This window comes from Helianthus annuus, chromosome 13 (genome assembly GCF_002127325.2).
Source record: "Helianthus annuus cultivar XRQ/B chromosome 13, HanXRQr2.0-SUNRISE, whole genome shotgun sequence".
Taxonomy (NCBI): domain Eukaryota; kingdom Viridiplantae; phylum Streptophyta; class Magnoliopsida; order Asterales; family Asteraceae; genus Helianthus; species Helianthus annuus.
Window position 1 is genome coordinate 21,502,563 of NC_035445.2, and position 25,639 is coordinate 21,528,201.

Below are 25,639 nucleotides of genomic sequence, written 5' to 3' on the forward strand. Positions count from 1 at the left end.
TCATGCTTTGAATGCTGTGAGTATGGACACATCATTAAGAATTGTCCATATCTCACCAAGAGAAAGTCAAAAATTGATGCCCCCCATGGTAACAATTACCATAAAAGATCTGTTTCACCAAAACAGGACCCTCGTCTTGTTAAACAACGAGAAAAGAAACAGAAAAAGAAACAAAGAAAAGAAGTTGAAAAGGCTTTGAAACCGGAGGTTATCCAAACAAAATCTATTAAATCAGATGTTAAACATGAAAAACAGAAAGAGATTTGGATACCAAAACCGGTAACTGTTTCAGGGGGAGCTACATCAATTCCGAATCATCGGGAAATGGATGTTACAATTCTCGATGATGACGGACGACCCAAGTCTGTGAAGGCTTGGGTCCCCATCTCCAACTAATCTCTGAGTGAGTGTGCAGGATGTTCCAGGAGGAACTATTGATAGTTTTAGGATTGTTGATAGTGGAGCGTCCATGCACAAGATTGGCGACACATTACTCCGAAATATTGTTATATCTAGGAGAATGTTGTTGCCATTGATGGAGAGAGAGAGGAAAGAAAAAGAGAAAGAAGAAGAACGTGGTTGAATGAAGTTGCAAAATTCGTCCAGATGAAGAAAGTGCCAAAATTTTGTTTGTTATGGTTTTTGATCGGGTTCTCAGGAAAGAATATAATGAACGATGTGCAGATGCTGTGGTGTAGATTGAACATCCGCACACCGCTTCTGAAAGAGAAAGACAAAGACCTTTCGCTGGTGTAATGTGGAAGACCAGCCGGAACCAAAGGTTTTTGATCGTGTTGCTGTGAAGAGATTTTTCAGTAGCTACAAAATCGACTTTGAAGTCCACATCCAGTGGATGTCCAGTTTGGGAGAGTGCTCCGATTCCTTGCAATGCACGAAGCAGTTGCAGGATACGGTTTTTAAATTTCTAATCTCTCCCATACTTGTTGATTTTTAGGCTGCTATATGAATTATATCGTCTCGTACAGCACTCTTTGGCCTGACACGTTGATCTCGAATATCACCTCACACGTGATTGTTTCTTTATGAAACTCGTCAATGTTGTTATGGTCCGCACCGCTTACCGACGTGCCAACTGATTTTCCCAAAATTCGATAAATCTTTTCTGATAAAAACTTAATTTGGGTAACCGGCATTAAGGTCAAGCAAGAGCAAAACCATCATCGGAAAATCATTTTTGTAAATACCTTTGTGTTTTTAAATTTGTCTTAGTTTCTTGATTTTAGGGGGAGTAAATCCAAAAATATGAAAATCCCAAAAACATCGAAAAATTTCAAAAACACAAAAACAATAGAAAATCAAAAATGAGTTTCCTGGCGAGCAAAAGAGAAAGTGATAGTACATCAGTGGTCTATCCAAGCCTCTTTAAATCTTAAATGAAAAACGATAAGCAGCTCTATATAAGATGTATCGGTAGGCTCACAATCATTTTAAAGTGTGCAGGGTGATATAAATCTTAAACCGACTGAAGACCAAGTGGGAACCATTCATTGGCATATGGTCTTAGTACCGAAATTTCGTTTGATAGATTGCCGAGGTTCTGAGATATTCGGTCTTTATGCTGCTTATCATCTGGGTATCATGGTTGTATCTTTTACCGAAAAATAACGGGGACGCAAGTCTAGATCTTCCATGATACTATACATACGTGTACATATTACATACTGCATTCGACCTCAATAAGTGATAAACAATCACATGTCCAAATCAAATAAGTGATAAAATATCACATTTATCCGGGAGTCAAGTTCGTCTCTCTGCTGTACGAAAGTACTGACCTGTTCACGGACTTGCTCCTGTGCCCTCATGCATATGAAAATCAAGTTCCTCATCAATAAGTGATTCTATCACAAAGGGCTTGTTTTCAAATCAAAATAAGTGAGTATCTCACAGCTTATACGGTCAAACAGATGATAATCGGTATACTCACCGGTAAGATGAACCCTCGTGCATACCTTGATACGGGAATGTGTCGTGATGTGGATGAACACCGGTCGGTAAGTATAAATCATACCTTAACGTATCCCCTCGCCATGATTACATCTGATAAGTTGAGCTTAAGTGGACAACAATACCGATAATTGTTATAGGATGCTTATCTTAATGTTAACTAACTGAACAACAAGAGTGTTTTGGCATGACCGTACACTGATATGATTCTCTTACCCTCGAAACTCACAAAAAGAATGTCTGTAAATATTTATTTACTGCTTAACTTTTATTGTTTTCTTTTAAACAGTTTCGCCGTTTGGTGCATATCAGCACGACATTAGCGGTGATGTCGTTTGATAACACTCAAAGGATTTTAAATTGTTGTCTTTTAATTTCAAAAATACCAAAAAGATTTTAGGTGTGTTTTAATATAAACTTTGTAAAAGCCAAAAAGATTTTATTTCTACCTTATTTTCGATTGTACGATGTTGGAGCTCGAGTCTTCGTTACCTGAAACCTGACTGAAAACTGAATTGACTAAATCTTCATAAACGGTCGAAATTTGCATGTTTTGAAAGTTGAAATCTGAAATTGATAAATTTGAAAAAAAAAAACTTTCAAACTGTCGGACAGTGTTTGATTGTGACATGGTCATCCGTGTGTCACTTGTTTATGATTAACTATATTCCAAGCAGTTGTTCTCATTACGCGTTTAGATTTCTTGCATGTGCAGATTCTAAAGGCTAGGAGAACATGGTCGATGACAAAGCTTTGGAATGAAGACACGACATGAAGGCACTCAAATGATGAAGATGATCGAGTTGCCGCTGACCATCGTCAACACCACAAGGATCTCACTTCATAAAGATAAAGTATTTCACGAGCATAACTCAAGGGGGAGCTTATGTTAAGGGGGAGTTTGTTAACACACTTCCTACATGATACGGGTAGTTTGTTGATACACTCTCTGCTTTCAATATGTGAAGACTTTGAAGATCCTCCGACATTGAAGACTTGAAAGGACATCAGAGTTTTGAGAACTCGAAGACCAAAGACCATCGAAGTTTGAGACGAGTCTACAACTATAGAAGATAAAGACAAAGCTACAGCCAAGGGGGAGTTTGTTGATGCACTTGTGTCTGTACTTTGTCTGTATTCGGTCTATATGCAAACGATGTCCTTGTCAGTCCTGTAAGTTGACCAAGTCAACCGTCCTCCTGGTTTGACTTGGCCAACAGTTAGAATATTGGTTGAATATGTTCTGTGTCGTAGGATAGTTCATCGAAGGATAATATCTATCCTTCGATGACATCGAAAGATATGTTACGAGGGCTACTGTTGAACTTCGAAGGATATGAAATCCTTCGAAGTATTTGGAAATCCTTCGAACACTTTGTCATCGATAGATGATCCTTCGGACCATCTATCGAATCCTTCGGACCAGACATCATGGGCTGGGTATATATATACCCATGTAGTGTATGTGTTAAAGGGACTTGAGAGGCTTGTTAGATAGATGCACACATAGAGAGAGTTTGAGAGCATTCTATCAAAACACACACATACACACTAGAGAGTTTGCAAGTTAGATTTGTAAACATTGTGCTTGTAACCGGAACCTTCATTCGTATTAATACAGTGGTGTTAATCGGTGAACCCTTGTGTGTTTGTGTTTATACTTGTCTCATCCCGGTTTGCTTGCTAGCTTGGATTCCGCACTCGCTAGTGGGTTTGTATAACAAGGTTTAGGTTCGTCATCCTCCAAAGAGGGACCTACAACAATGTTGCCGCATTCATGACCTCGTCCACTCATGTTTCTATATAAGAAGAGGGAAAAGGTTACGAGTCGAAATAAGGTAGGAGTCAAACCCCACAATGACTTCTACAGACCACTGAAATCACATCAGACAACAAAGCGGAACCCCTCTCACACTCGTTAAGCCTCACTGGGACTCACCTGCACCCACGTTATTATTATGTGTGCACCTATAATAATAAGGCAACTTGCATGCTTATCTCAGTGCCTCTTAACTCGCGCTAAAAGGTTCCCCACATTCTAACAGCAAAACGAAAGGTATTACAGGAGTAAGAATCACAAAAGTCGAAGGGCAGTGTCACACTATCAAGCTTCACTAAAACATGCAACACAGGTAATCACATCATGTTATCTAGTATGTAGTTTCATGCAAGTCGTGAGTGTGTGACTACTAAACTAGTAATGCATAAAGTGAACAAAGGACGAACCTTGCGATCTGGAGCTGAGTGTCATGGTCGATTTTCTGAACTGTTCGGTTATAGTCCGGTTTTATATAAACGTTTTAAAACCAAGTTTACTATAACCAGTGGCTCTTATACCAAACTGTCACACCCCCAAAATACCACCTACGGAAATCCCGCTAGGCATGTGACGTACCAATAACGAGCCATTAATCATGTTGAACTCATAGCAAGTTTTCAAATGAAATTGCCCATTATCAACGAAAACTACCAACAATAAGTCTAATAAAAATCCAACAAGTTCAGCGGAAGCAATAAGTAATTCAAAGTTTAAATGTTTCAAAACAAATGTGTAATATCAATAATTCCATCACATGTATCCACTCAGTTCGACCCATAACCACTCCAGCCACTCCAGACAGCAAGTTCCAAATCCGAGAAATCTAACGACCTGCGAGCATGCAACAAGTGTATCAGACAAAGCTGGCGAGTTCATAGTTTTGTGAAAACGTTAGTTACCAAGTGTTTAGCTCAGGTCATTGATAATAATGTTGATTATAACTCAAGTACCGTACAAGATGGCTACCAGATTGTTTTGCACGTCCCCAATGCCCCTATCCAAACATTGGTCATGATTTAAAGTCATTAGTTCACGCCCGTCCTCTCAGGTACGGTGTGAGGTTGCCAAGCCTAGTAGCGCTATCAACTAATACCCCGTTACCTCTCAGGTAACTACTCGGTATATGGTGGGACTTAAAATGATAGGAAACGAGTGTATTATCTAACATTCTAGTTTTACCCAAATTACTTATCCCTCTCAGGGATACCCATTTGACTGTCCCAACCACCAGGACACATGCTCAAGAGAAATGAACTCACCTTCGGTTTGCTCGGTAAGATTAGTTACGTGTTCAGGTGAGTCAACCAAGTCCTAATATGGTACATTTACAATTAGTTCACAAGCCCTTACATTACATGATTACATAATTAACATCTTGTAGAGCATGCATATGATCTCATGACACCACTTAGGCATTTAGCACACACACTGAATCTAATATAACATGTCATAATTTCATCCCATAGAAATTCTTCACTAGCTGTTGGGCCACGTACAACACATACACATCAAACCATGCTTACTCTACTTAACAGCCCACTATCATTTTCTTGAACAGTGTGCGGCCCAGTTGGGTACCGGCCCAAATAAAGTCAAGTCTAGGGAACTTGTGCGACTCCATTGAAGTATACGATCACAATCCGGGTGTGCGACCCATGCGTGGCCCAACACCGAGAGTATGTGATCAGGTGGGTATGTGTAACTTATGGTTGGGTACGCCCAATGTTAACCCTCGGCCCAACCCCATTACACCATCATATCCTTATTATTTTTTTGAATTGCCGCACACGACAAACATCAGCAACAATGCTCAGTTTGAATTAATCAACACAAAAGTTTTTAAACAAATAATAGTTCATCAAATAACCACATAATATCAATATTAATTTCGATAACAATTACAGTAATCTAGTTGAGTAATTAATCGCACAAGAACAGTTTCTTCATATCATCACATAACACTTTCCATGTATGAGCATATCACACCAACATCACCGGATCATTACTAGAATTTATTAACCCAATCCCTAGTGCTCATGCACATGATCATGACCCTAACAGATTAAAACTCACATGTATACATAATCAAATACCCACTAGACAACCAAGGATAATGTTAACTCAACCCTCACCCAATCCACTAGACAATCATGAATTTATATATACAGCCCTCAATTCATTCGATTTCATCAATCCCTAATGTCATACCACTACTAGTTCTTTGTAGAATTTAAATAATACCCAAACCCCATCTTGCACATATCATAAACCAACGTGATTCTTTGCATACTAATATTTCATATAATATTTCCATACCATAATATTCTTTGCATGAATTGCAACACAAGATAACTCAGAACATACCGCATACAAACTCGATAGAAATTGCATGATCACGTAACGAACATACTGACCTGTTTCAAGACGTAAAAGAGAGTGCTAGGACCAAGAAAGAGGCTTCAATCGAAGGGAAAAGGGTTGTCGATGCTTCCAGGGACCAAGAGAATGCTAGGGTTTGCAAAGATTTGCAAATAAGGATGATACGTACTACCTAATACATATACGTGTGACACCACAATGGGTTTGGGTTTGGGTCCAGTTGGATTTAAGGGTTTTGGGCCCGAAGGAGTTGGGTTTCGAGAAAGCTAGGCCGGGTATGGTATGCATAATAATGACAATGTGGTTTCTAGTGAGGTGTAAGATAGTGTAATATCTCCGGCCCAAATGTGTGGCCCATCCTAGCAACTAGACATTTAGCATAGCCCATCTACACACTCAATCATACTCAAATACGCTTTACATTAAACTAGTTTTGTGACAACCCGAACTCCCTAGCTTAGTGACGTTTAAACTTGTGACCTAAACTTTCTTTTCTCTCCGACAATACTTATTACTTCATATTACTTCATATGCAAATTTTAGAGATAATGATGCTTCACATGTATTTATTAAAGGCTGACACATTTGATATATTCTCATGCATAAACAATATCACGTAATGACTACTGACTCAATTCAAACAAACACCTTTTGATTTATTTTTACTTGATTTTCATTGGACCTATAAACTATATCACAATACCAATGTAATTAATAAATTTCTCACACAATTGGATTTACTGGCCGACAAACTATGACACAAGACTTAATGAATTATGAATGTTATCACAACCAAACTCAAGTATGTTATCTTTACCTTAACCACCCGAACATACCCTCGGCCTACACACATTCGGCCCAAATTAACCCTGAGCCCATTGCACTCTTGTATGCTCTCATTTTTGTAGATTTTGACCTCGGCCCAACACTTGTAATCTTGGCCCAAGTTTGTACGTGACATAATTACTGACCCACTATTGGTTTTATTTGGCATTATAACTGGATGTACGTAACATCCTTATATATCACAATTTCCCACATAACAAAACCCTACATCCTGCTACCATTCCTTTCCTTGTGTGAATAATTCGGCCCACAATAACACCCTACAGCCCTATCACATGAACCACCCTTTATATGTATTATATATATATATGTATCCTCTAAAACTCAAACAAACCCTACGCCCCTACTCCCTGATTTGCGACGCACGACGACTGAAGAACCCCCTCCCCCTCTCGATAAAGCATCTTGTGCGATCACATCTAGCATCTTGTGCAATTAAATCCTTTGGTTAGTATATTTTCCTTATTATTCGATTTACTTTAGTTGGTGTATTGATGTGTTGATGTGGATATAGATACTGATGTGATATTTTTTTATATGATTCATGAATATGGGGTGTGTGTAGATTAGAAATATAATCATAGGTGTGACAACTCGAAATTTCAAGATTTCTGTTTCGCATTTAATGCACGTTCTTGTATTATTTAGTCGATTGATATCACAATTAGTTGTTATGGAATTTGTATATGTTTTGATTCAATGAAGTGTGTTGTATGATTATGTGATTATGCATGATTATGTGTTAATTGTGATAAACTTGTCAAATGCATAAACTTGGTGGTGAAACTGTGAAACTATTTGAGATGGTGTAATACTGTAAAATATATTAGTTAAGGGTGTAAAGGGTCATTAGTGAACTTAAACTATACTTAACCCTAAATCATTCACTAAACCACACACACAAGAATTCAAGCACGTACTTTCATTTCTTTGGCTCTAGCAATCATCACCATCATCATCACCAAGATAATCATCACAAGTTTGATCACTCTCCTCATCTAGAATCATTCAAGGTAATTGTTATTGATCATTGTAATACTTGTAAACCTTAAATGATTGTTAATTGTATCGATTCTTGATTCTTGTGAACTCTTGAAAAACCCTAGTTCTCCATATGATGTCTGTGATTTTGGATTTGATTCGAATTATAACGATAGAACGTAACTGTGAATGAAAAGAAGTGTAACTGATGCAATCTCGATGAACGTATGAGTATGTGTTTTGTCTGAGTTTAATGTGAGGTAGCATGCCCGAGTTTAATATGATACCCTATAGTCCGACTTTGTTAGGGGAGTTGATGGCCCGACTTTAAACTTGTATGTATCACTATGTCCGAGTTTAAATGTTACATCACCATGTCCGAATATAATGAAGTAATAGTGGTCCGAGTTTAATAAATACAATATGGACCGAGTATAAAGTTGTTTGGGCCGAGCTTATTGGGTTGTTAATGTGGACCGAGTTTAATTAATGGTCTAGAGTCCGAGTTTCAAGTGAATGCATGTAGTCCGAGTTTATTAAATTGTTTTTGGTCCGAGTATAATAAATTGTTTTGGTCCGAGTTTAAGGACAAATCATTGGACCGAGTTTAATTGACTATCCATTGGACCGAGTTTAAACATGATCACCCATGTCTGAATTTGTATGTTGATTTAATGTCCGAGGTTGTATGATGATTACATGTGCTATCCGAGTTTTGAACAGGGAGACCCCCCCCCCATACTGTCTGAGTTTTAGAAGGGCAAGGCCCTGTCTGATGTTATGTGATATTCATTTTGAAACAATGAACTGTGTGATTTATAATGACTAACCTGTTAAGCTTATTAACGATAATAAAATGTAAGTACGTTATCAGTGGTAACTAGGTTAACACCCATGTGAGGTTAAACTGTGTAATCAAAGACACGACACATGAATTACGTGAATTGTATAAATGGGTTAGCTGTTACGTGATACATGATTGATACATGATATTGGCTATCAAGCACTATGTGACATTAGATTACATGCGTATCATTGCGAACATGAACTGATTTGTTATACGTGCATACAATAGGACTTGATTGATTCTTGTGAGTGCATAACCTAGCATACCGAGCAAACCAAGGTGAGTTCACACTCTTACCAAGGCATGGGATTCCCGGGGTGTTGGGAATGGGATTGAAAGGATAAGGTTGAATAGATACACTACTGACACTATGACTAGACTACCATAATACTATCCTCGGATGTGAAGGATACTTATACTGATCACTATCCTCGGTCGTGAAGGATACTTATACTGATCACTATCCTCGGATGTGAAGGATACTTATACTGATCACTGTCCTCGGTTGTGAAGGATACTTATACTGATCACTATCCTCGGTTGTGAAGGATACTTATACTGATCACTATCCTCGGTTGTGAAGGATACTTATACTGATCACTATCCTCGGATGTGCAGGATACTTATACTGATCACTATCCTCGGTTGTGAAGGATACTTATAGTTACGAATAGTCTAGTGGTTATACAACATGGGAAGCCCCCACCAATAGAACGTACTAACGGCCCAGTGGAGCCACCTGTTACATATGAACTTACTATTACGCATTTACTTTCTGTGAACTCGCTCAACTAGTTGTTGACCCTCTGTTACATGCCTTGCAGGTCGTTAGGTATATGGAGCTTGCACATGGAGGAGCGGGTCGTTGTGGGCTTGGATCGTGATTACCTTATTAAACACTTATGACATTTCGTACTTAATTATGTTGGGTTTTGATTATACGCTTCCGCTAAGCAATGATAACTTACTTATGTTTTGGAAACACCTTTCATATGGATTTGGTTTGGAATATATTGCAATTACTTTTACTTTATACAATGTTCTATATGATTGGTGGCTTGATCCTGGTCAGTCACGCTCCCAAGCGGTGATACTCCGCGTGTGGATTTTTGGGGGTGTGACAGATTGGTATCAGAGCCATTGGTTATAGAGAACTTGGTTTTAATATGGGGAAAATGTTTTTATTAAAACCAGACTATAACCAGAACAGTGCTCTCAACGATCCACAACGACGCTTCGCTCCACGTGCAAGACTCGACATCCTAGGTAATAAGGTTTATGTTTATTGCCTACATGCTAGAATTGCATAGAACTTTGCTCGTAGTATGCTCACATTACTTTGCTCACTACTTGTTATTGCTTGAGAACACCTATGTGCCTACACTTTTCTGTCATCGCACTACTCGCGGACCATTCATACTTATGCTACCTTTACTGTTCGATCATGTCTGGACGTGTTGACATGACTCAAGCCCGGTTGACGGCTCTCATTAACGAACAAGTTGTTGCGGCACTTACAGCCGCACAAGCAGGAGGTATAACCTGCTATTCCAGACCTATCCTAGGATGTTAGATCCTACTCTCGTGACCCAACTCTCGCGCTTAACCTTGACCTATCTTTCTCGCGCAACGGGTCAGAACGCACAGCAACCTGTCTGCACATTCAAGAAGTTCATGGACTGTCGTCCAAGCACATTCAGTGGCATGGAAGGAGCAGTGGGACTACTCCATTGGTTTGAGAAGCTCGAGTCAGTGTTCGAGATGTGTGAATGCCCTGAGGCTCGCAGGGTTAAGTACGCCACTGGCACGTTGGAAGAAATCGCGTTAACTTGGTGGAACGCGCAAGTACAAATCCTAGGGCTGGCAACTGCTAACGCCACCCCTGGAATGAATTCAAAAGAACGCATTAAAAGGGAATACCGCACGCGTGATGACATCCACAAGTTGGAAGTGGAACTTTACCATTTGAAAATGACGGGGTCAGGAAACTGATGCTTATACGAAACGGTCGAACGAACTGGCCATCTTGTGTCCAACCATGGTGGACCCTTCAAGCAAGCGTATCGAATTTTACCTCAAGGGTCTAGCCTCAGAGATTCAGGGCCATGCTTCATCGGCTAACCACGACAATATCCAAGACATTCAGCATCTTGCTTATCGCCTCACGGATCAGGCAGTGGAACAGAACATGTTGCCTAGTGGTATCAGCGCTATTACTACCGCTACCACTTCTGCTACCCCCGCTACTCCTAGTGACAACAAGCGGAAATGGGATGGGTATTCCAGCAAGGGTTCGGCTACCGTTCAGTCTCAAGCACAGCAGCAGCGCAAGAATAGTGATCACCAGAGCACAGCAGAAGTCCTATGCAAAGAAAAGATTGTTCGCATTCCTCGTTCAGGTCAAGAACCTCTCGAAGTTCAAGACGACAGGAGTGGTGCTGTGGTTGGCATCACCTCTTTCTTGAAGGCTCAGAAATGTTTGCGGAAGGGCCACACCGCAATTTTGGCTCTCGTTACTGACACATCAGCGAAAGAAAAGAAGTTGGAAGACCATTCAGTTGTACGCGACTTTCCTCAGGTGTCTCGCAAGGATTTACCTGGTCTACCGCCGCATCATCAGGACGAATTTCAAATCGAGCTCGCTCCAAGAGCAGCACCCATAGCTCGAGCACCGTATCGCTTAGCTCCACTAGAATCGGAAGAACTATCGACGCAGCTACCAGGAATCTTGGATAAGGGATTTAACCGACCTATCTCTTCGCCTTGGGGAGCTACAAGAACTATTAGATACCAATTATCGGTGAAAAAGAAGGATGGCACCTTCAGGATGTGAAATTGATTACCGTGAACTGAACAAGGTCAAAGTGAAGAACCGTTATCCTCTTTCACGCATTGACGACTTATTCGACCAGTTGCAAAGGTCGAGTTACTACTCCAAGGTTGATCTAAGGTCTGGTTATCATCAGCTGAGAGTCCAGGATGAGGACGTCTCCAAGACAGCATTCAGAGCTCGCTGCGGCCATTACGAGTTTCTTGCCATACCATTCGGGCTTACGAACGCACCTGCAGTTTTCATGGATTTTATGAACACGGTGTGCAAACCCTATCTAGACAAGTTCGATCAGGAACTGGCCTGCACCGCGTACACCAACGGAAATACGCCAATTCTTGGGTTTGGCGGGTTACTACAGGCGGTTTATCAAAGACTTCTCTAAGACCGCGCAGCCGCTTATTATGCTGACACAGAAAGGTGTCGTTTACAGATGGGGTAGTACGCAGGAAACTGCTTTTCAGTACCTGAAGGATAGGCTATGCAGCGCACCTATCCTCTCACTGCCCGAGGGCACGGATGACTTCGTGGTTTATTGTGACGCATCGATACAGGGGCTTGGTGGTGTATTGATGCAGCGGGATAAAGTTATTGCCTACGCCTCTCGTCAACTCAAGGTTCATGAACGGAACTACACGACACACGATTTAGAGCTGGGAGCTGTTGTTTTGCGCTTAAGATATGGCGACACTACCTGTACGGTACCGAGTGCACTATTTACACCGATCACAGGAGTCTCGAGCATATCTTCAAGCAGAAGGAATTGAACATGCGTCAACGACGATGGGTCGAGCTACTCAATGATTATGAATGCGCTATCAAGTATCATCCAGGCAAGGCCAATGTGGTGGCTGACGCCCTCAGTCGAAAGGACACTTTACCGAAGCGCGTGCGAGCGCTCCAGCTTACGATTCAGTCTAGCCTTCCTGCTCAGATACGAACTGCTCAGATAGAAGCTTTAAAACCCTGAAAATGTCATGGCTGAAGCCTTACGCGGTTCAAGGCAACGAATGGAACAAAAGGAAGACGGCGCCTACTATGTAACGGGGCGTATCTGAGTCCCAATTTATGGCGGTTTACGAGAGCTTGTGATGGACGAAGCACACAAGTCTCGCTACTCGGTACATCCAGGGTCAGATAAAATGTACCACGACATCAGAACTACTTATTGGTGGCCTGGCATGAAGGCCCACATTGCCACCTATGTTGGCAAGTGCTTGACTTGTGCGAGAGTCAAGGTTGAATATCAGAAACCCGCAGGTCTACTTCAGCAACCCAGGATACCACAGTGGAAATGGGAAGAAATTTCCATGGATTTTGTTACGGGCTTACCTAGATACCAGCGTGGGAATGATACAATATGGGGAAATCGTGGATCGACTCACCAAGTCTGCACACTTACTGGCTATAAAGGAAACGGATAAGTTCTCCACTCTCGCAGACATCTATCTTAAAGAAGTTGTTTCGAGGCACGGGGTGCCCACCTCCATCATTTCGGATCGGGATGCACGATTCACGTCAGAATTATGGCAAGCGATGCACAAATCTTTCGGCTCACGATTAGACATGAGCACAGCGTACCATCCTCAGACCTATGGGCAATCTGAGCGAACAATCCAAACTCTCGAAGACATGCTTCGGGCATGTGTTATCGAACTCGGCAACAGCTGGGAAAAGCACCTTCCTTTAGTGGAGTTTTCGTACAATAACAGTTACCACGCCAGCATTCAAGCCGCTTCATTTGAGGCATTGTACGGACGTAAATGCCGGTCACCTCTCGGTTGAGCAGAGGTGGGGGGATAGTTAGATTACAGGCCCAGAAATGGTAGTTGACGCTACTGAACGAATTGCACAGATACGACAACGCATGGCGGCAGCTCGCGATCGCCAGAAAAGCTACGCGGATAAGCGTAGGAAGCCATTGGAATTTTAGGTCGGGGACCGGGTTTTATTAAAAGTCTCACCCTGGAAGGGTGTGGTTAGTTTTGGTAAAAGAGGCAAACGCAATCCACGGTATGTTGGACCGTTCGAAATCACTGAAAGAATAGGCCAAGTAGCCTACGGACTAAACCTGCCAGCTGAACTCGGTGCAGTTCACAACGCATTTCACGTGTCGAATCTGAAGAAGTGTCTGTCAGATGAGACCCTCATAATTCCTTTTAAGGAACTCACTATCGACGAGCGGTTGCAGTTCGTCGAGGAACCAGTTGAAATCACGGACCGGGATGTTAAGGTCCTCAAACACAAGAGAATCCCTCTCGTCTGAGTTCGTTGGAACTCCAAACGTGGCCCAGAGTACACCTGGGAACGCGAAAACCAGATGACAGAAAAGTACCCCTAATTATTCGAAGCCAATGCAATCACTACTGAGGCTGAAGCTACTACTACTGAATTTCGAGACGAAATTCCAAATCAACGGGGGGATGATGTGAGACCCCAGGAAAACCAGTAAACGATGTAACTTACCTAGCTTCCTCAGTGAGTGCGTACCAAATTTCGGGACGAAATTTCTTTTAAGTTGGGGATAATGTGACAACTCGAAATTTCAAGATTTCTGTTTCGCATTTAATGCACGTTCTTGTATTATTTAGTCGATTGATATCACAATTAGTTGTTATGGAATTTGTATATGTTTTGATTCAATGAAGTGTGTTGTATGATTATGTGATTATGCATGATTATGTGTTAATTGTGATAAACTTGTCAAATGCATAAACTTGGTGGTGAAACTGTGAAACTATTTGAGATGGTGTAATACTGTAAAATATATTAGTTAAGGGTGTAGAGGGTCATTAGTGAACTTAAACTATACTTAACCCTAAATCATTCACTAAACCACACACACAAGAATTCAAGCACGTACTTTCATTTCTTTGGCTCTAGCAATCATCACCATCATCATCACCAAGATAATCATCACAAGTTTGATCACTCTCCTCATCTAGAATCATTCAAGGTAATTGTTATTGATCATTGTAATACTTGTAAACCTTAAATGATTGTTAATTGTATCGATTCTTGATTCTTGTGAACTCTTGAAAAACCCTAGTTCTCCATATGATGTCTGTGATTTTGGATTTGATTCGAATTATAATGATAATGACGCTGAATGATTGTTTAATCGATTGGGTTGATGATTAAGAATACATGATTTATGTGATGATTGAGATGATATTAGTCTAACATAGTGTAATTAGGGTTTGATTGCGTGAACGATAGAACGTAACTGTGAATGAAAAGAAGTGTAACTGATGCAATCTCGATGAACGTATGAGTATGTGTTTTGTCTGAGTTTAATGTGAGGTAGCATGCCCGAGTTTAATATGATACCCTATAGTCCGACTTTGTTAGGGGAGTTGATGGCCCGACTTTAAACTTGTATGTATCACTATGTCCGAGTTTAAATGTTACATCACCATGTCCGAATATAATGAAGTAATAGTGGTCCGAGTTTAATAAATACAATATGGACCGAGTATAAAGTTGTTTGGGCCGAGCTTATTGGGTTGTTAATGTGGACCGAGTTTAATTAATGGTCTAGAGTCCGAGTTTCAAGTGAATGCATGTAGTCCGAGTTTATTAAATTGTTTTTGGTCCGAGTATAATAAATTGTTTTGGTCCGAGTTTAAGGACAAATCATTGGACCGAGTTTAATTGACTATCCATTGGACCGAGTTTAAACATGATCACCCATGTCTGAGTTTGTATGTTGATTTAATGTCCGAGGTTGTATGATGATTACATGTGCTATCCGAGTTTTGAACAGGGAGACCCCCCCCCCCATACTGTTTGAGTTTTAGAAGGGCAAGGCCCTGTCTGATGTTATGTGATATTCATTTTGAAACAATGAACTGTGTGATTTATAATGACTAACCTGTTAAGCTTATTAACGATAATAAAATGTAAGTACGTTATCAGTGGTAACTAGGTTAACACCCATGTGAGGTTAAACTGTGTAATCAAAGACACGACACATGAATTACGTGAATTGTATAAATGGGTTAGCTGTTACGTGATACATGATTGATACATGATATTGGCTATCAAGCACTATGTGACATTAGATTACATGCGTATCATTGCGAACATGAACTGATTTGTTATACGTGCATACAATAGGACTTGATTGATTCTTGTGAGTGCATAACCTAGCATACCGAGCAAACCAAGGTGAGTTCACACTCTTACCAAGGCATGGGATTCCCGGGGTGTTGGGAATGGGATTGAAAGGATAAGGTTGAATAGATACACTACTGACACTATGACTAGACTACCATAATACTATCCTCGGATGTGAAGGATACTTATACTGATCACTATCCTCGGTCGTGAAGGATACTTATACTGATCACTATCCTCGGATGTGAAGGATACTTATACTGATCACTGTCCTCGGTTGTGAAGGATACTTATACTGATCACTATCCTCGGTTGTGAAGGATACTTATACTGATCACTATCCTCGGTTGTGAAGGATACTTATACTGATCACTATCCTCGGATGTGCAGGATACTTATACTGATCACTATCCTCGGTTGTGAAGGATACTTATAGTTACGAATAGTCTAGTGGTTATACAACATGGGAAGCCCCCACCAATAGAACGTACTAACGGCCCAGTGGAGCCACCTGTTACATATGAACTTACTATTACGCATTTACTTTCTGTGAACTCGCTCAACTAGTTGTTGACCCTCTGTTACATGCCTTGCAGGTCGTTAGGTATATGGAGCTTGCACATGGAGGAGCGGGTCGTTGTGGGCTTGGATCGTGATTACCTTATTAAACACTTATGACATTTCGTACTTAATTATGTTGGGTTTTGATTATACGCTTCCGCTAAGCAATGATAACTTACTTATGTTTTGGAAACACCTTTCATATGGATTTGGTTTGGAATATATTGCAATTACTTTTACTTTATACAATGTTCTATATGATTGGTGGCTTGATCCTGGTCAGTCACGCTCCCAAGCGGTGATACTCCGCGTGTGGATTTTTGGGGGTGTGACAATAGGGATGGTTGTAAATTGTATTGAATCTTGTTCATTTAATCTTGTGTATATGTGCGCTGATTGACATGAGTCTATATGGGATATATGATAACCACGTTATAGGTCTTTATAAGTTGTCAAAATTTATGCACATGGGCTGACAACCCTTATCCAATTCATTAGACACAAATTATCACAAAACCATATAGTGGCCGCCACTTTAGTTGATTGAAACAATATAGTGGGCCGCCATTTTTGTTGATTGGACCAACAAACTTTATCAACTTGAATGTTATAGAAACTATCAAACCGAATGATGTCCTATTGAGCCTAACCTTGCATGTGATACCTATGACAAGAATTGATTATATTTGAACTAAGTGATTGTTGTGATAACACACCACTTTATTCTATTGGACCACACATGTATTAATAATTTATCAAATATAAAGAGATAGCATGTGGTGTCAAATAATGGATGTATCTAATTGGACCTTTGAAAACAATCATCTTTTCATTAATGGTATGTCAGATTTACTGACTTTGTGAATGAAACCTTTAATATTAAAAAGAAGATTACTTATTATTAGACAACATGAAAATGTGTATCAATTGGGCCGCACATCGGGTGGTTATGGCAGCGGACTACTGGGTCGGGTTCTAGGGGGATGGGCCATGATTTAAATTTGGAAGTTAGGCTAGAGAAATAAGTGGTACACTTTTAAACCAGGTCGGTAACTCGTGTGATTGATGTAATGATACGACATGTAAACTAGGGTGAAATGATGATACGGATATCTGTGTTGCACGATCTATAGTTATAATTTACATGTTTGCTCGAATGGGAATTATGTGTTAACTGTTTGGGTACTTGGGGTGAGCCGCTCAGTCCTATAATGGGTTAGTGTACCGGTTTGGTAACACACTTAGGTGCAGACTGTACCCTTTAGTATGGGCTTAATTATTGGGTTGGGTTTTGTGTACAGGGAACAGACTAATGGGTCGCATATGACCACGTATGGTGGTCCTGTCATACATTTATGCGGAGAAGATCCACGAACTATTTAACTAAATACATGAAGAGGGAATATGTGATACGATTTTGTACTTGACCTAAATGTTATTACATGTTACAATTAGGGTGTGTGTGATATGGGCCAGTATGTTGCTTGACTAACTGTTATGAATAGCTTGATATTATGTGGGTGTCACTTGTGAAATGTGGATAAAAGAATATGTGTTTAAGTATTACAAAACTGATTGATAACGGTAACTATGCTAGGATTGGTTTGATCAACTTGAACAAGTAACGTATTCTACCGAGCACTCTAAGGTGAGTTCATCTTTCTTGAGCATGCGTCCCGATGGTTGGGACAGTCAGTGGGTATTCCTGGGAGGGATAAGTCTTTTGGGTAAAAACGGGAATGTTGGATAATATACTCTTCCTATCACCTTTAAAGTCCCTCCGTGTTGTTTGGTTACCAGGAAGGTAACATGGTATTAGTTAGTAGCGCTACTTAGGTTTGGCAACCTCACCCCGTATCTGAGAGGACGGGTGTTGAACTAATGACCTAGTCATGACCAATGCTTTGATAGGAGCATTGGAGAAAGGGCAAAATAATCAGAAGCCGTCTTGTACTGGGGTATTATCAACATTGTTATCAACATTGTTTTCAACATTACTTCGGGAATTAACTTCAATGGATTAACTACATACTTGGTAAACAACGTTTTTGTAAAACTATGAACTCACCAGCGTTGTCTGATACACTTGTTGCATGCTCGCAGGTCGTTAGGTATCTTGGATTTGGGGAACTTGCTGTCTGGAGTAGCTGGAGTGGTCATGGGTCGACATGAAGGATTTATGTGACTGATTTCTTGATATTATATTTTAGTTTTGAAACAGTTTAACTTCGTTTACTATTTGCTTCCGCTGAACTTATTGGTTTTCGTTTAAACTTATTGAAGATGTTTTTATTAATAATGGGGATTTTAATTATAACTTGTATGGGTTCAATGTAATTGGTGGCTCGTTATTCGTACGTCACACGCCTATCAGGGACACTCCCTAGGTGGTATTTTGAGGGTGTGACAGTTTGGTATCAGAGCCATTGGTTATAGTGAACTTGGTTTTAAAACGTTTTTATAAAAACCAGACTATAACCGAACAGTACCGAAATCGACCATGACACTCAACTCCAGACTGCAAGGTTCGTTTCTCATTTACTATTGCATAGTATAACTAGCGTACACTTATGTATAACATTACACGTGACTGCACACTTGGCACAACAGTATGAGCCCTTATGTTATCGACCCCTGTTATGTGATCTATTAGTGTGACACTACCCTTCGACTATTGTGGTTCTTGATCCCATAAAACCCCTCGCTTGCTATTTGAATGCGGGGAACCTTTTAGCGCAAGTTAAGAGGCACTGAGATAAGCATGCAAATTGCCTTATTATTATGGGTGCACACATAATAATAACGCGAGGTGCATGCAAATCCCAGTGAGGCTTAATGAGCGTGAGAAGGGTTCTGTCCTATTGTGTGTAAACTTGGTAGTTTGTAGATTTCAATGTGATACTCGACTTTTACCTCATTTCGACCCTTAAGCTTCTCATGTTCTTTTTAGTTGTAAACTTGATCTCGTGGGTCAAGTGTTCGACATTGACCTACTTCCCAATACTCTTGTAAGTTTTGACATTGTCGTTGACATGGACTTGGTTATCTATGGATCAAGCAGAAAATTTTCTGCAAAAAGAAAATCGTGCGTATCCCTCTCCCCAGTGGGGAATTCTTATCAGTTTAAGATTATCGTAGTGGTGCCATTGTTGGCATTGTCTCAGTCGTGAAAGCCCAGAAGTGTCTACGGAAGGGCTACTCTGCTATACTAGCTCTTGTCACCGATTCGCCACTTTAAGAAAGGAAGATCGAGGATCTTCCAGCTGTTCGAGAATTTTCTGACGTGTCTTCTGAAGAGTTATCTGGTTTACTTCCACATCGTTAGGCAGAATTTCAGACTGACCCTATGCAAATCCTGATTTCCTTCTGGGATACAGCAATCCCTTGGGTTCGCTGGACGCTATCGCAGATTCATCATGGGATTTTCAAAGACTGCGTAACTACAACCTCCTTAGCACAGCTGGGAGCTGTGAATTCTTGGGAAACAAAGTCGCGGAACGATTTCCTTCTGTTACCTCTGAATTTGAAGACCCGATCGTTCAAATGGTGGGACCAACTTTCGATATCCTTGGCGAATTTCGGGACGAAATTCCTCTTCAAGTTGGGGATGATGTCGCACCTGAGGAAAACCTGCAACAATCCTGATTTCTCACTTCACTCCTTTGTGCTTACTTGTCAAATTTCGGGACGAAATTTCTTTCAAGTTGGGGATGATGTGACAACCCGAACTCCCTAGCTTAGTGACGTTTAAACTTGTGACCTAAACTTTCTTTTCTCTCCGACAATACTTATTACTTCATATTACTTCATATGCAAATTTTAGAGATAATGATGCTTCACATGTATTTATTAAAGGCTGACACATTTGATATATTCTCATGCATAAACAATATCACGTAATGACTACTGACTCAATTCAAACAAACACCTTTTGATTTATTTTTACTTGATTTTCATTGGACCTATAAACTATATCACAATACCAATGTAATTAATAAATTTCTCACACAATTGGATTTACTGGCCGACAAACTATGACACAAGACTTAATGAATTATGAATGTTATCACAACCAAACTCAAGTATGTTATCTTTACCTTAACCACCCGAACATACCCTCGGCCTACACACATTCGGCCCAAATTAACCCTGAGCCCATTGCACTCTTGTATGCTCTCATTTTTGTAGATTTTGACCTCGGCCCAACACTTGTAATCTTGGCCCAAGTTTGTACGTGACATAATTACTGACCCACTATTGGTTTTATTTGGCATTATAACTGGATGTACGTAACATCCTTATATATCACAATTTCCCACATAACAAAACCCTACATCCTGCTACCTTTCCTTTCCTTGTGTGAATAATTCGGCCCACAATAACACCCTACAGCCCTATCACATGAACCGCCCTTTATATGTATTATATATGTATATGTATCCTCTAAAACTCAAACAAACCCTACGCCCCTACTCCCTGATTTGCGACGCACGACGACTGAAGAACCCCCTCCCCCTCTCGATAAAGCATCTTGTGCGATCACATCTAGCATCTTGTGCAATTAAATCCTTTGGTTAGTATATTTTCCTTATTATTCGATTTACTTTAGTTGGTGTATTGATGTGTTGATGTGGATATAGATACTGATGTGATATTTTTTTATATGATTCATGAATATGGGGTGTGTGTAGATTAGAAATATAATCATAGGGATGGTTGTAAATTGTATTGAATCTTGTTCATTTAATCTTGTGTATATGTGCGCTGATTGACATGAGTCTATATGGGATATATGATAACCACGTTATAGGTCTTTATAAGTTGTCAAAATTTATGCACATGGGCTGACAACCCTTATCCAATTCATTAGACACAAATTATCACAAAACCATATAGTGGCCGCCACTTTAGTTGATTGAAACAATATAGTGGGCCGCCATTTTTGTTGGTTGGACCAACAAACTTTATCAACTTGAATGTTATAGAAACTATCAAACCGAATGATGTCCTATTGAGCCTAACCTTGCATGTGATACCTATGACAAGAATTGATTATATTTGAACTAAGTGATTGTTGTGATAACACACCACTTTATTCTATTGGACCACACATGTATTAATAATTTATCAAATATAAAGAGATAGCATGTGGTGTCAAATAATGGATGTATCTAATTGGACCTTTGAAAACAATCATCTTTTCATTCATGGTATGTCAGATTTACTGACTTTGTGAATGAAACCTTTAATATTAAAAAGAAGATTACTTATTATTAGACAACATGAAAATGTGTATCAATTGGGCCGCACATCGGGTGGTTATGGCAGCGGACTACTGGGTCGGGTTCTAGGGGGATGGGCCATGATTTAAATTTGGAAGTTAGGCTAGAGAAATAAGTGGTACACTTTTAAACCAGGTCGGTAACTCGTGTGATTGATGTAATGATACGACATGTAAACTAGGGTGAAATGATGATACGGATATCTGTGTTGCACGATCTATAGTTATAATTTACATGTTTGCTCGAATGGGAATTATGTGTTAACTGTTTGGGTACTTGGGGTGAGCCGCTCAGTCCTATAATGGATTAGTGTACCGGTTTGGTAACACACTTAGGTGCAGACTGTACCCTTTAGTATGGGCTTAATTATTGGGTTGGGTTTTGTGTACAGGGAACAGACTAATGGGTCGCATATGACCACGTATGGTGGTCCTGTCATACATTTATGCGGAGAAGATCCACGAACTATTTAACTAAATACATGAAGAGGGAATATGTGATACGATTTTGTACTTGACCTAAATGTTATTACATGTTACAATTAGGGTGTGTGTGATATGGGCCAGTATGTTGCTTGACTAACTGTTATGAATAGCTTGATATTATGTGGGTGTCACTTGTGAAATGTGGATAAAAGAATATGTGTTTAAGTATTACAAAACTGATTGATAACGGTAACTATGCTAGGATTGGTTTGATCAACTTGAACATGTAACGTATTCTACGGAGCACTCTAAGGTGAGTTCATCTTTCTTGAGCATGCGTCCCGGTGGTTGGGACAGTCAGTGGGTATTCCTGGGAGGGATAAGTCTTTTGGGTAAAAACGGGAATGTTGGATAATATACTCTTCCTATCACCTTTAAAGTCCCTCCGTGTTGTTTGGTTACCAGGAAGGTAACATGGTATTAGTTAGTAGCGCTACTTAGGTTTGGCAACCTCACCCCGTATCTGGGAGGACGGGTGTTGAACTAATGACCTAGTCATGACCAATGCTTTGATAGGAGCATTGGAGAAAGGGCAAAATAATCAGAAGCCGTCTTGTATTGGGGTATTATCAACATTGTTATCAACATTGTTTTCAACATTACTTCGGGAATTAACTTCAATGGATTAACTACATACTTGGTAAACAACGTTTTTGTAAAACTATGAACTCACCAGCGTTGTCTGATACACTTGTTGCATGCTCGCAGGTCGTTAGGTATCTTGGATTTGGGGAACTTGCTGTCTGGAGTAGCTGGAGTGGTCATGGGTCGACATGAAGGATTTATGTGACTGATTTCTTGATATTATATTTTAGTTTTGAAACAGTTTAACTTCGTTTACTATTTGCTTCCGCTGAACTTATTGGTTTTCGTTTAAACTTATTGAAGATGTTTTTATTAATAATGGGGATTTTAATTATAACTTGTATGGGTTCAATGTAATTGGTGGCTCGTTATTGGTATGTCACACGCCTATCAGGGACACTCCCTAGGTGGTATTTTGAGGGTGTGACAAGTTTATCGTAATCACGAGTGTTTAACAAATTTATCATAGCAAGGAACGTGAAAGAGGAATAATAAGGAATCAGGATTACGAGACTAAAAGACACTAACCTTGAAAGTTCGGGTTGTCACATATCGGGTACGGGCGAGCCCCACTCACGGGTCCATTGTGAGACAACTTAGAGTGCTTTTGTGTCCTTGTCGAGGGTAATCGACACATAAAATCGTTTACCGGGTTGCGTGTCTCCTATGTCGGCACACATATTAATGTCCTAGCTACACATTAATGATAATTAAATTCATTTACGCTTTACACACCAGCTTTCGATACTCAAACTTTCAAATGCTTTTAAGATTCATTTGATACAAACTCACAAACACATGAATTTACAAACCTTGGTGACGTTTTCAACTTATATACAAGTAAGGGGACAAGTTGGTCCTGCTTACAGACTCGAATGGGTTAGGCCTATTCTTACCTGTGCAAGGCACAAAGACTGTTTTGGGCTACGCCTACCTATGCTCGTGCGTGGCATGAAGATTTAGGGACTGGATTGTCCTACATACAAAGTTTTATAAACACAAAGTTTTCAGTTGACATGCCGAGAAAAATGGTTTTATTTCGTTTTCTCAATACTATTTAAATCGGTTATCAAAAAGATTTATTTAAATTTTTTCAAACAAATTATGAACTCGCCAACTTTATGTTGATTTTTCGCATTTTTTTCTCAGGTTGCATTTTCAAACAATGGCGCGGTTGGAATAGGAGAACCCATGGGGATTCGAGTACTTAGCAGTAGGTGTTCACTTTCTAAAAGTCTTAGCATTACATACTTTCCCTGTGCAATAAAGATACCAGTTAGATCACACCAATTCTGACTTTAGCGGGTGTGACAATTAGTGCAGGACCATGAACCTTACGATTTCCATTACATGCTACAACTAAAAAAATATCTATGGAAATTAATAACTAAACGGTAACTACAAAACGGATTAGGAATATTAAAACTCACAAAAATAATAAGTATAACTAATACATTGATAAAGGTAACGTTACTAATTAGGCTTGTGCAACTTAATTATTACTATTCAATCTGGTTAGATAAATTGGGTTAAACGGGTCATTTTCGGCCATTCGGGTTACATTATTTTTAGTGTGTGCGGGTTATGGTTGATGTTGTTTAGACGAGTAAAAATACAGGTCATGTTCGTGTTGAACAATTTAACCAGTCAAAACCAACACAAATGACACACTTAGATGTGAGATTTGGATGTTATGGATACAGTAGAATGTTTGAAAACCATCATTTCTTTATGCATGTAAAAAATAAAATGAAACAATCAAAAGCAAGCAGAATCCTAAATAAATCAAAACCAAAAAATAAAAATCCATAAAACCTCAGAGGGTAATGTGAGGGACCAAAATTTTCAAGTTTTACCCTATATCGACAAGGCAATCAATACCGATGGTAACAAGTGGCGATGCTCGACGGATAAGGAACCACCGCGAGTAAATGAATCTGTGTCAATCCATCATGGCAATAGTATATCTTCCCACCTTTCCCCGCAAATGGTGACCTGATTCATACCAAATACCCTAAATAAAGAACGTGAATAAATCTACAATTCAGGTAATTTTCTTACCAATGTCATGATGATTGTGTTCATCATCATGGTGGAGATCTAATCTCTGAGTCGAAGTGGTAGGGAAGTTTGAAAACAGTGAGAGATACTATGATTTGCTAAAAGTTTAGGTTTTGAGAATGATGGGGAATTTGGGGAAAATTGGGCGGGGGAGTTTAATAATTTTAGATGATTAAATATTTGGGGAAAATAATTTTAGATGAAATTTTAGGAGGAAAATTAGGAGGGAACTTCAATAATTTTAGATGAGTGGAGTGTCTCAATTAGAATTGAGAATATTAAAATGAATTTCTTTTATTAGAATTGAGAATATTAAAGTGAATTTCTTTTAAGTTTAGAATTGAGAATATTAAAATGATTTTCCTATAAGTTATAATATAATTTCATATTTTAATTAACTTTAATCAGTTTAAAATTTTACTTAACAAAAGATTTGAAGGTATGCGTGTGTATAAAAAAGTAGTTATATAATCTAGTGTTGGTTCACTAATAAATAATAATGAAATGAAATATAAAAGATTAATAATAAAAAGTTGCTAGTGAGATGTGTGGCTAGGATTTTTTTTATCGTTCAATAAACCCCGGTCACCCGTGTATATTTATTTGCAGAATATCACCCACCCACGTGATCACAAACAGAGCTAGTGACTCGACCCGTTATCAATTTCAGAGGAAACTCGTCGCCAAAATGCCAACTATGGTAAAACCTTTAGCTCGCTTATGAAATTTTGTCACAAATATTACTTTAACTTGCGACCTCCCCTAAAGAAAGTCACCAGAAGATAGCGTTAGAGTACTGCCCCTTTGGTAAAATAGCTTTTAAATAAGGATGAACTTTTGGGAGTCCACGGAGTTAATGTTGTATGGAAAGGAAGA

The 25,639-nt window shown here is 39.6% G+C and overlaps 1 long non-coding RNA gene across 2 annotated transcripts; it reads right to left on the bottom strand.

Annotated features, from left to right (window-relative positions):
- Positions 1-24,378: 24,378 nt before the first annotated feature.
- On the bottom strand, positions 24,379-24,905 carry LOC110902499. 2 transcript variants are annotated; one of them, XR_002571158.2, is made up of 2 exons: positions 24,764-24,905; positions 24,379-24,697 (listed from the first exon to the last, which is right to left on the bottom strand). It is a non-coding gene; the product is annotated as an uncharacterized LOC110902499 (long non-coding RNA). The 2 variants fall into 2 exon arrangements; XR_002571159.1 differs by having other exon boundaries at positions 24,379-24,716; positions 24,764-24,899.
- Positions 24,906-25,639: the final 734 nt, after the last annotated feature.